The sequence below is a fragment of the Carassius carassius genome, chromosome 32 (assembly GCF_963082965.1).
Source record: "Carassius carassius chromosome 32, fCarCar2.1, whole genome shotgun sequence".
Lineage (NCBI taxonomy): Eukaryota > Metazoa > Chordata > Actinopteri > Cypriniformes > Cyprinidae > Carassius > Carassius carassius.
This window is the reverse complement of record NC_081786.1, coordinates 12230076-12244362: the sequence shown is the minus strand read 5'-3', so window position 1 is coordinate 12244362 and position 14287 is coordinate 12230076. Positions and strand designations below refer to the sequence as shown.

The 14287-nt window shown below is 34.6% G+C and overlaps 1 long non-coding RNA gene across 1 annotated transcript; it reads right to left on the bottom strand.

Annotated features, from left to right (window-relative positions):
* Nucleotides 1-3467: 3467 nt before the first annotated feature.
* On the bottom strand, nt 3468-4457 carry LOC132113231 (uncharacterized). The gene is made up of 4 exons (XR_009425122.1): nt 4275-4457; nt 4030-4139; nt 3856-3942; nt 3468-3765 (listed from the first exon to the last, which is right to left on the bottom strand). It is a non-coding gene; the product is annotated as an uncharacterized LOC132113231 (long non-coding RNA).
* Between the last annotated feature and the right edge of the window lie 9830 nt (nt 4458-14287).

Sequence of the window (14287 nt, the reverse complement as noted above, 5' to 3'; positions counted from 1 at the left end):
GCAATCTATAACTTTTTTAATATATATTTTTGAAAGTAGAGATTCAGCAGCTTATTTATGAGATTTGGGAGGCTCTTATTTTGTAATTCCACATCAGACTGTCCTGAAACGATGCAGCTGACATTATGGCCAGATGTACTCTCAATCTGAGGTGAAAGTGGTCTGTGCAATCTATAACTTTTATTTTTTATAGATTTTTGAAAGTAGCGATGCAACATCTTGTTTATGAGATTTGGGAGGCTTTTATTTTGTAATTCCACATCAGACTGTCCTGAAACGATGCAGCTGACATTGTGGCCAGATGTACTCTCAATATGTGGTGAAAGTGGTCTGTGCAATCTATAACTTTTTTAAATATACATTTTTGAATGTAGAGATTCAGCAGCTTATTTATGAGATTTGGGAGGCTCTTATTTTGTAATTACACATCAGACTGTCCTGAAACGATGCATTTGAGATTGTGGCAAGGTGTACTGTCAATATGAGGTGAAAGTGGCCTGTGCAATCTATAACTTTTTTTAATATACATTTTTGAAAGCAGATGCAGCATCTTATTTTTGAGATTTGGGAGGCTCCGATTTTGTAATTCCGCATCAGACTGTTCTGAAACGATGCAGCTGACATTGTGGCAAGGTGTACTCTCAATCTGAGGTGAAAGTCGTCTGTGCAATCTATAACTTTTATTTTTATAGATTTTTGAATGTAGAGATGCAGCATCTCATTTATGATATTTGGGGGGCTCTTATTCTGTAATTATATATCAGATAGTCCTGAAACGATGCAGCTGACATTGTGGTAAGGTGTACTCTCAATCTGAGGTGAAATTGGTCTGTGCAATCTATAACTTTTATTTTTATAGATTTTTGAATGTAGAAATGCAGCATCTCATTTATGATATTTGGGGGGCTCTTATTCTGTAATTACACATCAGATAGTCCTGAAACGATGCAGCTGACATTGTGGTAAGGTGTACTCTCAATCTGAGGTGAAAGTGGTCTGTGCAATCTATAACTTTTATTTTTATAGATTTTTGAAAGTAGAGATGCAGCAGCTTTTTTGAGATTTGGGAGGCTCTTATTTTGTAATTACACATCAGAAAGTCCTGAAACGATGCAGCTGACATTGTGGTAAAGTGTACTCTCAATCTGAGGTGAAAGTGGTCTGTGCAATGTATAATTTTAATTTTTATAGATTTTTGAAAATAGAGATGCAGCATCTCATTTATGATATTTGGGGGGCTCTTATTCTGTAATTACATATCAGATAGTCCTGAAACGATGCAGCGGACATTGTGGTAAGTTGTACTCTCAATCTGAGGTGAAATTGGTCTGTGCAATCTATAACTTTAATTTTTATAGATTTTTGAATGTAGAGATGCAGCATCTCATTTATGATATTTGGGGGGGCTCTTATTCTGTAATTACACATCAAAAAGTCCTGAAACGATGCAGCTGACATTGTGGTAAGGTGTACTCTCAATCTGAGGTGAAAGTGGTCTGTGCAATCTATAACTTTTATTTTTATAGATTTTGGAAAGTAGAGATACAGCATCTTATCTTTGAGATTTGAGAGGCTCCTATTTTGTAATTCCACATCAGGCTGTTCTGAAACGATGCAGCTGACATTGTGGCAAGGTGTACTCTCAATCTGAGGTGAAAGTGGTCTGTGCAATCTATACCTTTAATTTTTATAGATTTTTGAAAATAGAGATGTAGCATCTCATTTATGGTATTTGGGGGGGCTCTTATTTTGTAATTCCACATCAGACAGTCCTGAAACGTTGCAGCTGATATTGTGGGAAGGTGTACTCTCAATATGTGGTGAAAGTGGTCTGTGCAATGTATAACTTTTATTTTTATAGATTTTTGAAAGTAGAGATGCAGCAGCTTTTTTGATATTTGGGAGGCTCTTATTTTGTAATTAAACATCAGAAAGTCCTGAAACGATGCAGCTGACATTGTGGTAAAGTGTACTCTCAATCTGAGGTGAAAGTGGTCTGTGCAATGTATAACTTTAATTTTTATAGATTTTTGAAAATAGAGATGCAGCATCTCATTTATGATATTTGGGGGGCTCTTATTCTGTAATTACATATCAGATAGTCCTGAAACGATGCAGCTGACATTGTGGTAAGGTGTACTCTCAATCTGAGATGAAAGTCGTCTGTGCAATCTATAACTTTTATTTTTATAGATTTTTGAATGTAGATGCAGCAGCATGCAGCTGACACTGTACTTTCTGTCTGAGGTGGAACCAGTCTGTGCATTCTAGAACTTTTATTTTTATAGCTTTTCGAATGTAGAGATGCAGCAAGCATATATTATTGTTCTTATTTTGTAATATGAGTATTAGAGGGTTTTTATATTTTGGTATTCAGCATCAGACAGTAACGGACTGTCTGTTGGGGGGGAAAGAGTAGCGTTCGCTGGAAGAACACTGCATTCAGATCAGTTCTCTGACGGTATTACCATAATTTTCAGTTTATACGCGACCCTGGAAATAACGTGGCGGCTAGATTGACCGTGCTTTTCTACTTGGCGGCTGGCTTGACCGCAGTTGAATACTTACGTCTACTACTCGTCTCTCTCTAGTCACTCTCAATGCTCTCAAGGCGTGCTTTGGTAAATTCTCTCCCCAACGTGACGTGATGCAATGCATTGTGGGGGAAAGGAGACCGCTGTAAGATAGTACCTACTTTTTCGTATTATATTCCGTTTTGTGATACCCATCAACATAAAATACAATGGATAACAGTTTAAATGTTTATTACCAACAAGCAAATTGCACAAATTTGTTAAAAAATTAACCTTGCAACACGGCCTTTAAGTTAAACGACAACGAATTGTGACTCGTCATTAATTGACTGCCTGCAACTAACAAATCACCGTCACTGATGAGTGCGCTAAGGCAGGGCCAAACCATTTCATGTAGATACAGGGTGGTGGTCGGTCAATATGGATGTTTTATTTTTTGGTCAGTGGTGATATTTAACTTTTATAGCCAAAATAAGTAAAATCAAAGACATCATTAATTTTATTATTATTTGAAATATACTCAATGATGATGTTTTATATAGTGTATAATATAATAAAAATTGTACAATTAGTTTTTACCTATTTGTTGGGCCCTTGGAATTGTCGTCCTAACTTTTCCCCCCATACGGCGCCCATGTATAACAGGGGCAAGATCAGTGTTGGTTACCCCCCCCCCCCCAACCCCGTAATTATAGTAGCCCGTAGCACTAATTCCCGCAGAAAGGTATCTGCAAGTCATTGAGCAAAAGCACCTTCACTAACTTAGCTTATGAAGGTATGTCTGCATGTCCTACTTAAAAAAAAGGAATTGCTGTTTTACTTATAAAAATATTTTTAGCAAATGCTAACAAAACCAAGTTTTATCATTCTTGTGTTTAGTGAACAAAATATGCACATGAGAAACAGTAAATTATCCAATAAACAAATTTGGTTATGATCGTTTACACAGCATATAATGCAAACAATAAAAATAACACTGTATTGACTTTATTGGAAAAATTGACTATAGCAACATCAAACAGGCAAGAGGCTGATTTATTAAAAGTATGTGGAAAATAATTTGGTTCACCACAGCAGAGCAATACATTTATTTACACATGCTCAAATGGTGACAGGTTTGTTCGCTATTACCAGGAAACAGTAGATGAATTATCAATAATTGGTATTTGTAAGCATTGTGCTCACAGATGTGTTCAAGAATTTTCATTGCTTTGCACACTGTCTTTATTTCCTGAAAGAAAAACATTTAATCACAGATTGAGCAGGCCTTTTCAGGCAAAATAAAGAAGAAAGAATTGTAGAAGAATGAGTTTTAGTTCACCTTTTTAATTTCATGAAGAATCACACCCTTGATCTCATGAATTGACTTCTTGCAAACCCAACACAAAATGGCATTCATCTCAGAGTTCTGAGGATAGTTAAAATGTTAAAAATGCAAGGGAAACTTTTCATAATTAACTTTCAATATATTGCATTACATTGTGCATCAATTTACCTCTATGTTCAATTCATGACTCATTTTGAATTCTTCGGGAAGGTTCAGTTTTTTTCTTTCCAGCATGCTCTTCCATTGTTCCTTGTTAATGCTGCTACACCCAACAAGAACTGAACCACAAAAATAGATAACAGTTGTGAACAGAATTTGATGAATATGATTCTAATAATTCAGTAAATGCAAATCAATAAACAAGCCATAGAAAAAAAATTCTAAGTTAAATTCAATTAGTTCTTCAAACTCACCTGAGCATGTGAAAAGAAGTCCAAAATAAACAACATGTGACATTCTCTTCTTTTTTTCTCGCTTAAAGACACTTAGCTAACACATCTGCTTTCTTCAAGAGTTCAGTTGAAGTGATACGTCTCACACAATATCTCTCTTGTGTTTGTCTGTGCTCCTCTTCTTCACAGTTATGAAGAACGCTGAAGATAAATATCAATGCAAGCGTTTTGGAGTGCTGATGTTCAAGTCACCAAAGCCACGGTGGACCAAAGTGTCAAAGTGTTTTAATAAGAGCTTCTGTCAGCATTTTCTACACTGACTGTCTCTTCAGTTCACCTAACCATCAGTAATGTATACCTGAATTCTTAAATTGATTTCTGATGTATTGAATTTAAGGTGGTTTTGAGATATTAAATCACTTAATGACAGTGTAACATGGATAAAAGGGATAGTCTTGGGAAAAATCGTTTCAAAACCTTTTTTTTTTTTTTTTGGCAAGCAATTTACATGGTGCCCAGAGAAATGGGATGGCACGGCATAGCATTTATTTTTTGAGTGAGGAAATAGAGAATAAGATGGTTTTAATAAAGTAAACTTAAATCACTACATCATATACTGTGAACAGTTTCACAGAGACAATTAAAAATAGAACTGAATGACTAATAATAACATGATATGATTTTAAAATAAATATATGACTAAAATGCACAAATATTGAGAATCAGGAATTAAAAATGCGAAAACAAGTAAAAAATGTACCTTGTCGATTATGGGTAAATATTTTGTTAGCGTATACAACATTTTATGGGCATCTAGAAAGAGAGATTACAGTTAGATGCAAATAAAAATAATAAAGGGTGTGGATCAAGATGTATTGTATGAATGTATTTCACACTAATCGTATAGTATACAACATTTTACTTTTTAAGCATGATAAAGATTTAAATGATGACAACATATTGACAGATAGTATCATCCTCATTGAAATATGAGGTGACTGCCTGTAAAGTATCATGAAGGGCCTCATATGGAGAACTTTCAACAGCAGCTGCACTGATAGCATGATAAAATGATAAAATGCAATCCTGGTTTAAAGGAACACTACAGTTTTTTTTTGGAAATTTGCAAATTTTCCATCTCCCCCTGAGTTAATAAATTGAGTTTTACTGTTTTTGAATCCATTCAGCTGATCTCCGGGTCTGGGGATAGCACTTTTAGCATAGCTTTTTGACTTTTTTCAGGGACTGCGTAATATCACTGCGCCTGTTGTGGCCATGTTATGGCAGCACAGTTCCTTGATTATTACGACGGAATTGAATTATAGTTCCTAATCAGCCTAGAAAAAAATCGCAACTTTTCATTTTTCCGCTGGTCCGTGATATAACTACAGAAGAGTCAAGTGTTAAATAGGAAAAATATAGCAACTCATTTTTGAACACGATGCTACTGGTCTAATAGGATTCAATTATGTATGCTAAGCTATGTTAAAAGTGCTATCCCTGGATTCAAAAACAGTAACACTCAATTTACTAACTCTGGGGGAGTTGGAGAATGAGTCTATTTCCAAAAAAATGGAGTGTTCCTTTAACATCCCATTAAAACTCAAAATCTTTTGATAAAATCAAGTGAATATGTGCCAAACAAGTGCTTAAACATTTGTAATATCTTACGAAAGAGAATCATGAATAATCCCAAAATACTGGCTAGATACATTGGGATTCCTTTTTTGTATTTGTTTATTTCAAAGAGAGTTTTTTTTTTTATAGTTTTTTTCTTTTTTTTTGGTTTTGCTGATGTGAGCACAGACAAAGCTGTTAAATTTTAGTGTGAAGCAAAGTCAGTTAAACCCACATTTAACCCTGAACCAACACTCCATATGTTCTAATGATGTTACAAAGTATTCAGATGCAGAACACTTACTGTATAAGCCTGTTTGCTTTCGTAGTCAAATTCCTTGTAGTATAATGTTAAACCTAATTTGCCTGAAAACTGTAATCCTGTCTGTTTAGTGCTAAATTTCCAAGGTCAGAAACTTCAACACTGATAATATGATAATACTATAATTTTACTCAGTGGTGAATTTCTTTTAAATAACTCAACATAAATTCTAATGTTCAATGCCCAAAGTGGAACTATGTGTCTGAGAAGGACGAGTAACCAAAATAATCAAGTTTAAAGTGTAAAACAACTTAAAATGTTTTTAAAAAGTCACAGATTTGCATATTTTGCATAGATTTGTTATTTATATATGTACTGTACCCTCTTTATAAATCATTTGGCTAATATGGCATGAATTATTGGAGCGCAAACATGATCTGTTTGTTATGTCTTTACGAAATGAGAGACAACAACTTTTATGAACAACATTTATGAACAAAATGCCTTTTACTAGCAACAGAATACAACCATAATGACAAAATCACATGAAAATTATTTGTATTTGATGTAAAACACCACAATCTTACACCTTACAGACGACCCCCCAAAACACGATCAATAAACATCCATCTATTGGAACATTTTAAAGGCATTTCTGATTAACTGCATTTTTTGATCTTATCATTTCTGCGGCCACATAACTTCAGCACTCTGCAGGTGCCCATAATAGTACGTCCAATAAAAAGCTGCCTCATTATTGCATATTTGTATCTGTTGGCTATAGAATAGCAGAGGGATTGTAAAAACCGTTTCCATTTACTGCATATTTCATAGACTTTCTGAAAAGCAGAAATAAAAACAGTAGACTCAACATAACATTCAAATGACTCATTTTAGGAAACATTAAATCAATGAAAAAAATGTATGCACACTCAAAATACAAATACACATGGCAATGGATTGATATCACCTAACACTAAAATATTTTCTCCCAAAGAATGAAAAACATCTTTGTTAAAATGAGCTGGTAACAGTCAATGTAAATGTATCCCTTCAACAGCCATTGTCACAGTTGTTACTAACATAACTTTATCTTCAAACATGTGGCCCTTGGATTGCCACCAGGAAAGAGCTTGTGCAGTATGATGTCCCGATAATTCACTGCACGTTGAAGGCAGATCTTTCGAAAAGCATCTATGAATTTGTAACAGACATGGTTTATCTTCTGTAAAACAACAGGAAAAATGAACAGAATAAATCTTTAGGATTAAGAAATTAAGAAAACAGACTCAACTTTTTTGTTAGCCAATAACTATATTTCATCATTTTCAATGTCTTTTTTATTAAACAATTGTCTTGAACATTGTCTTTCACAAATGTTATTAAAATAATGCCCTTTCGTGACACAAGCTGTTGAGTGAATACCTTCGCACTGATGTTACTACTTCTCACTATTATCTTATAACATTCATTTGCTGTAATGCTTAAAGTGGCTAAACACAAACTTTACATCAGATTAAGATTGAGCTTTTTCTCAATTATTGTAAAGTTAGGTTTGTATTGTTGTGAATCGTTATTCTGACTCATTATAACTGTGTAAATGTCATGATGACCCTGCTTTATATTACAATAAACTGTCATTAAAACCATTAGAAACATTAGTAGTTAAGCAACTGAATGTTACCTGTGTCAACTTTTGATTGATCGCAGCCCTAGCCCGTTTCATAGCCTCTTGGCATACACAACAGAAGATGATGTTCGGCCGAACTTTCTGAATGTGTGGCATGGGGAATGAGGTCAAAAAATCAGAAAAATTATATTCAATGATTTGAACGACATCTTATAAGTCTTATGCTAAATGGCAATAATAATGATTGGGTAAAATAGCACAGTGAGGAACATACCTGCAGGTCATTTCCAGGGTCATCCATCAAACGGTCAAAGCTTTCAGAATGTGAAGGCATCTCTGGATCCAACCAAACAGAAAGAGCTTCATTTTCATTCTTTGCTAGGGCTTTTCAAGAAACAAACATTTTAATTCACATAAACTGATGACGACCCAGTATATAAATCAAAGATTTTATGCAGACCTAATATTTTTTTAGGAATATTGCAATGGTATCTTACCTGAGCAAGAGATCAGAAAAAGAAAATATATTGGGAACATGTTTTCAGATGCTTTTAAAATCATCAGGTACTGATTCTTTCTCACTTTCCTTATCGCTTTCTTTAGCTCACCAGCCCCTCTCTCTCTCTGTCTCTCTCTCTCTTCGTCTCTCTCTCTAATCCCTTCTCTAAGAAAAGCCACAAGAACAGCCTGACCATTGTCAAAGAGCTGAGTAAAACAGTGTGAAACTGTTGTAACTGAGTACACATCTTATGAAACTTCATGAAATCATGCCTTTAAAATCACAGTAATGTGATTAAGTGGCCAATTCTTGCATGTGTGAGAGTGTTTAGGCCTATATTAAAGAGAATACAAGAAAATCTGCACTTAAAATATGCAAGTTTTAAAGACTGAAAATTTTAGCTGTTCTTTTCACCTGGAAAGTTAAACTGCTTACTCGTGTCCTGTAAGGTGCTGACAAACAAGTTAAACAATCCCACAACACCACAGTGCTAAACAGCTGCATTTTTGTTGCTGTGTTAGACAGACATTTGTTTTTTTTTTCATTTAGAATAACTGTATTTTCTGTTTTTCTTTTAGCAAGGTCTTTGGGGAGTATTGAATAATGTAATTAATAAAGATTATAAATATGCCATGTTTCCTGATTACATGATTAAAAATGCCCAAAAAGTAACAAATATGGATAAACTTGTTAACGCATTTAATGATTTTTTTTTAACATCTGCCCAGAACTTGCATCAAAGATTGCATCAAACTTGCATCAAAGATTGCCACCTCAGATTATAATTATGCTGGCTGCACAAATAAAATTGCACACTCAATGTTTTTGACTGCAACAAATGAGAATGAAATCATCAAGATAGTCAATGATTGTAAAAATAAAAAGTCTACAGATTGGAATGACCTTGATATGGCCATAATTAAGAAAGTAATATGTAATATAGCAACACCTCTAACCTATATCTGCAACACATCTTTTCTAAATGGAGAAGTTCCTCAGCTCATGAAAATCGCAAAGGTCATTCCAATTTACAAAAATGGGGATAGTCATCAGTTCACAAACTATCGACCTATTTCTATACTTTCTCAATTATCAAAAATATTGGAAAAACTTTTTGTTGCACGCCTGAATGGCTTTATTAGCAGCCATAGTTTACTTCACGATAGTCAATACGGTTTTAGAAAAAATAGGTCAACTGCTCATGCATTAATTGATCTAATAGAATATATAAGTGACAAAATTGACAGCAAAGTGTACTCGGTGGGTATATTAATTGATCTCCAAAAAGCGTTCGATACTATAGACCATGAAATACTTTTACAGAAACTACAACAAAATGGGATAAGAGGTCTTGCATATAACTGGGTGAAGTCTTACTTAACTGATAGACAGCAATTTGTACAGGTAGGTGAGCAAAGGTCAAGATGTAGGAGCATTACTTGTGGAGTCCCCCAGGGTTCGGTACTGGGACCAATATTGTTCCTGTTGTACATTAATGATCTGTGCTATGTATCGCCTAAACTTAAATTTATATTATTTGCCGACGACACCACAATCTTATACTCAGGCAAAAATCTTCAGCTAATTGTGAATGAGATCACAGTGGAGTTAGAAAAACTTAAAAAATGGTTCAATCAAAACAAATTATCATTAAATATAATGAAAACAAAAGTGATATTATTTGGTAAACGTAAGGAGGATGTACAGTTTCAAATCAAAATTAACAAAGTTGAAATAGAGTAAAAGAGTATAAATTCTTAGGAGTGATTCTTAGACACAATATTAGCTGGAGACCACAAATAAACAGCATACGCATTAAATTAGCAAAAAATATTGCAATTATGGGCAAGTGTAGATATCTATTGGACCAACAAGCTCTCCTTATCTTGTACTATTCGCTTATACTACCTTACCTCAGTTACTGCACGGAGATTTGGGGAAATACCTACAGTAGCAATCTAGAGACTGTATTTAAACTACAAAAAAAAGATATTAGGATAGTGCACAACGTTGATTTCAGGGACCATACCAACACACTGTTTATAAAATCTAACCTTCTAAAACTTGAAGATTTAATAAAACTAAAAGTGCTTTTAATTGTATTTAAAGCTAGAGCTAACCAACTTCCTAGCAACATCCAAAAATTATTCACCAACAGAGAAGGTGGATATAATTTGCGGGGAACGCTTAATTTTAAGGTGCAGTGTGTTCGTACTACCCTCAGGAGCCAATGTGTCACTCGAAGAGGTGTGAACTTATGGAATGATTTAAAGGATGAATTAAAAAGTGCTGTAAATGTTCATCAATTCAAAAAACAATTTAAGATAAGCATCTTAAGGCAATATGTCAAATGTAATTACTAAGCAGGATTTCTGTCACTATCTATTAAAATGAGTATAATATATCATATCGTGCTGATACAACTACTGTCACCAATGTCTCCACATGATCTGTCATAATTAAAATGAGAAAATTGAGTTAAAATAATGCTGTTTATTACCATTGTCATTAATATCACGACACACGATAGACAAAAGAGAATTAGGGAAGACGAGACATGGACCCGTCGGGTGAAGGGCTCCCTCCTCCAGACTGGCTCATGAAACATCGTCTTTTTAAATGCATCACATAGCAAAGGTTATAAACATCGCCTGCTAAGACAATTATTTAGGGTAGCTGGGCGGGCCTGCTGGATGGGGCCGAGATCAACTTCCAACGAGCCCATGCCCTGGCTTTTTAAGGCACAACACAAGAAAGGGTACACATCATCATCATCATCATCATCAAAATGAATGCTGTAAATGTACACCCAGTTGCTATGGAGATGATTATGATAACAAGGTAATAACAAGACAAAATATGTATAAGAAAAAATGGTTCTACACAATAGTGTTAGTAATGTGATACTATTGAATCTAATACTTGATTTATAGAATTGATAAAAATTATAATGAACATATGGTTAACCAAAAATTACTATAATAATAATAATTGAAAGAAGTGAATAATGTGGAGACTGGTCATGTCAGTTGTGCCAGTTATGATTGTTTTTTGCAAATAGTGGGTGTAAATTTTCTAGTATACAGGATTCTGTATTAATGTTATCCTTCACGGCATAATGCCTTATGGAAGATACTTATTAATGCAGATGTAGTCATGCTGCTTGTACAATAGATGTATCCTGTAACTCAAACACAGTTTGTACAGTTATCCCTATACGCTTGTGACAATATACATTGGATGTGGAATGTAGCTACAAGCTCTAACCATTTCAAATGCTGCAATTTGTAACGTCCATATTACTGATAGTATGGTTGGAAATGTAACTCATAAACAGGTGCACGCTCGTGGTGATGTGTGCCTGGGTATGAAAATGATATACTTGAATTTTGCACATTTTATGGTAACCTTATCAATGTAATATATATTGTTAAATGCAGTGTTATATATTGAGTTACAATTGGGAATACAAATGTGTAATCCATGGGTACTGAGAGTATTGTACATAGGGGTAGTCGCATATAAGCTTTCTTCTTTCTTGAGCTTCCATTACTGTGTAAGTTTATGACTTCTGTAACAACCATGATTCTGAACAGCTCAAATAAACTAAACTAAACTAAACTAAACTAAACTAAGCAATTAACAAAAGAAAAATGCAGCAGAGCCAACAAATCCATTGGACAAAACAATACAAGAAGTGTATCCACTGCAGTAACATATAAAACATATAAAACGTCTTTTTCAATTTTAAATTCTAAAAGTTCTATCAATCATGAAGTGTTACACAACAGCTACAAAGAGCTGCTAACTTAACTCCTGTAACAGTTCTTCTAGTGGAAAGTGGCTGATAAGCAATAAGTTCAATGAGAGCAGATCATTTTCCCATTGGTGTGCAGTTGAGGTGGAAGTGGCTAATGATTTATCATGTAGTTCCTAAACATTTTGATAACTTAGGATGAATGTTTAGGTTTCTTTCAGGTCTATTTGTAGTATGTTCAGTTGGATACATTCTAAGTTCTGATAAGTTCTGATTTCTCTAATCAAGAGTTTTTTCTGTTGATTACAAAGCTTGATTTTTAAAATTGTATTTTTTACAAATACCACAATCTTTTCTACTTTGCAAAATGTTTAGTGTCAATAAATTACAAATATTTAAAGAAATGACTCTTAAAGAACCTTGCTTTACCATCTGTCTGGAATTTGTAATTAGAACTGTAATTCTGGATATTTTCAACATGTTTTTACCATAGCACATATTTCCTGAAATGTACATGTATTGAACTGATGGTGGAACTAAAGTGATTTTCTCTTGATGAGAAAAATATTTATTTGGTCCCGTGATGATATTGTAAGTTCGCCCACTTCAATAAAATCAAGGGTCTGTGATTTTTATGGTAGGTTTATTTTAACATACAGAGGAAGAATATCATCAAAAAAAAAAAAACCCGGAAAAAATACACATTATGTAAAGGTTAGAAATTGATTTTCATTTCAGTGAGTGAAATAAGATTTCGATCCCCAAGCAACCCATAACTAAGTGCAGAAACCCATGTTGGTAAGCACAGAATTAAGATGTTTTTGTAGTTGGTCACTAGGTTTGCACACATCTCAGGACACATCTCCTCTTTAAAGGTTTCTTGGCTGTTATTTGGCAACTCGACGATTCAGCTCCCTCCACAGATTTTCTATTTGCATGTTTATAGGGATTGTGTTCTTGAGGTCATAGTCAGCATTTCTCTCCCTCCAAACATGGCGAGTCGAGTTAATGGCAAAATGCAAAATTTTGATGTCATCTTACCACAGAACTTTCTCCCAAGCCTTTTCTGAATCATTTAAATGTTCTTTGGCAAACTTTAAACGGGCCTATAAATGTGCCTTGCAAGTGGACAAGTGGACCTTGCGGGCACTGCAGAATTTCAGTCCATTGTGGTATAGTGTGTTACCAATGGTTTGCTTGGTGACTGGGGTCCCAACTGCCTTAAATGGGTCACATGATGCTTTTTTAAAGATCATTATTTTGTGTATTTTGTGACTCAGTGCATTGTGACTGGTCGAACACAAGAACTCGTCGAAAATATAACGCCCCTTTCCATAATCGCGAGCTTCTTCTTTCAAAATAAATGTAATGACAGTTAATAATGTTCTTTACCGTCAGTTCAAGCCCGAAAGGGGAACAGAGTCACGTGACAGATACAGTGATGAAGCTTGTTTGTGTTTGCAGTACACAAGCCACTGACGGTTAAGACAGCTGACTCTCTCTCTCTCTCTCTCTCTCTCTCTCGCAAAACTCCTCATTGGAACATTCAATATCAAATACTTAAACTAATAACAAAACATACTTACAGTAGCTAATTGAGAAGAGCCAGATAGTTGTAGCGAAGTCAGAATTACCAAAATGGTTGTCCATAAAATGCGTTGCTGTTCTGTTGTAAGTAATCTTAAAGTTTCCTAAATGGATCTACTTTCGGAAAGCCAAATAAAGAGCTTTTGCCTTCACCTAGATACACACAGCATCTCCCTGACATGGCTGCTTCTACTCTTACTGTGGTTACGGAAACCACGCCTTCTTTCTTTGCGTGAACATTTGGGTGGCAATATGCAAACATTCCCACATAGTGACATAGACGTGGGGGCATGTTTAAATGAGCAAATATTTAATTCACTCACTGAAATGCAAATCAATCTCTAACCTTTATATGATGTGTTTTCTTTTTCTTTTTGGTATTCTGTTTCTATCATTTAAAGTAATCCTACCATAAATTAACAGACCCTTAATTTCTTTGTAAGTGGGCAAACTTACAAAATCAGCAGGGGATCAAATCAATATTTTCCGCACTGTATTTAATGAATGCTTTCACTGTATCAGTTACATATGCTTAAACACCCTATTTTAACACACATAAGCGCCGTTATAACAATAAAAACAACTTGTTTGATATTTGCTCCCAGAATCACCTGTAGAGAACACTCTTAGTTATTCCAAGAAAACTGAAAACAAATTCACTAGAACTGATTATTATTGAGCT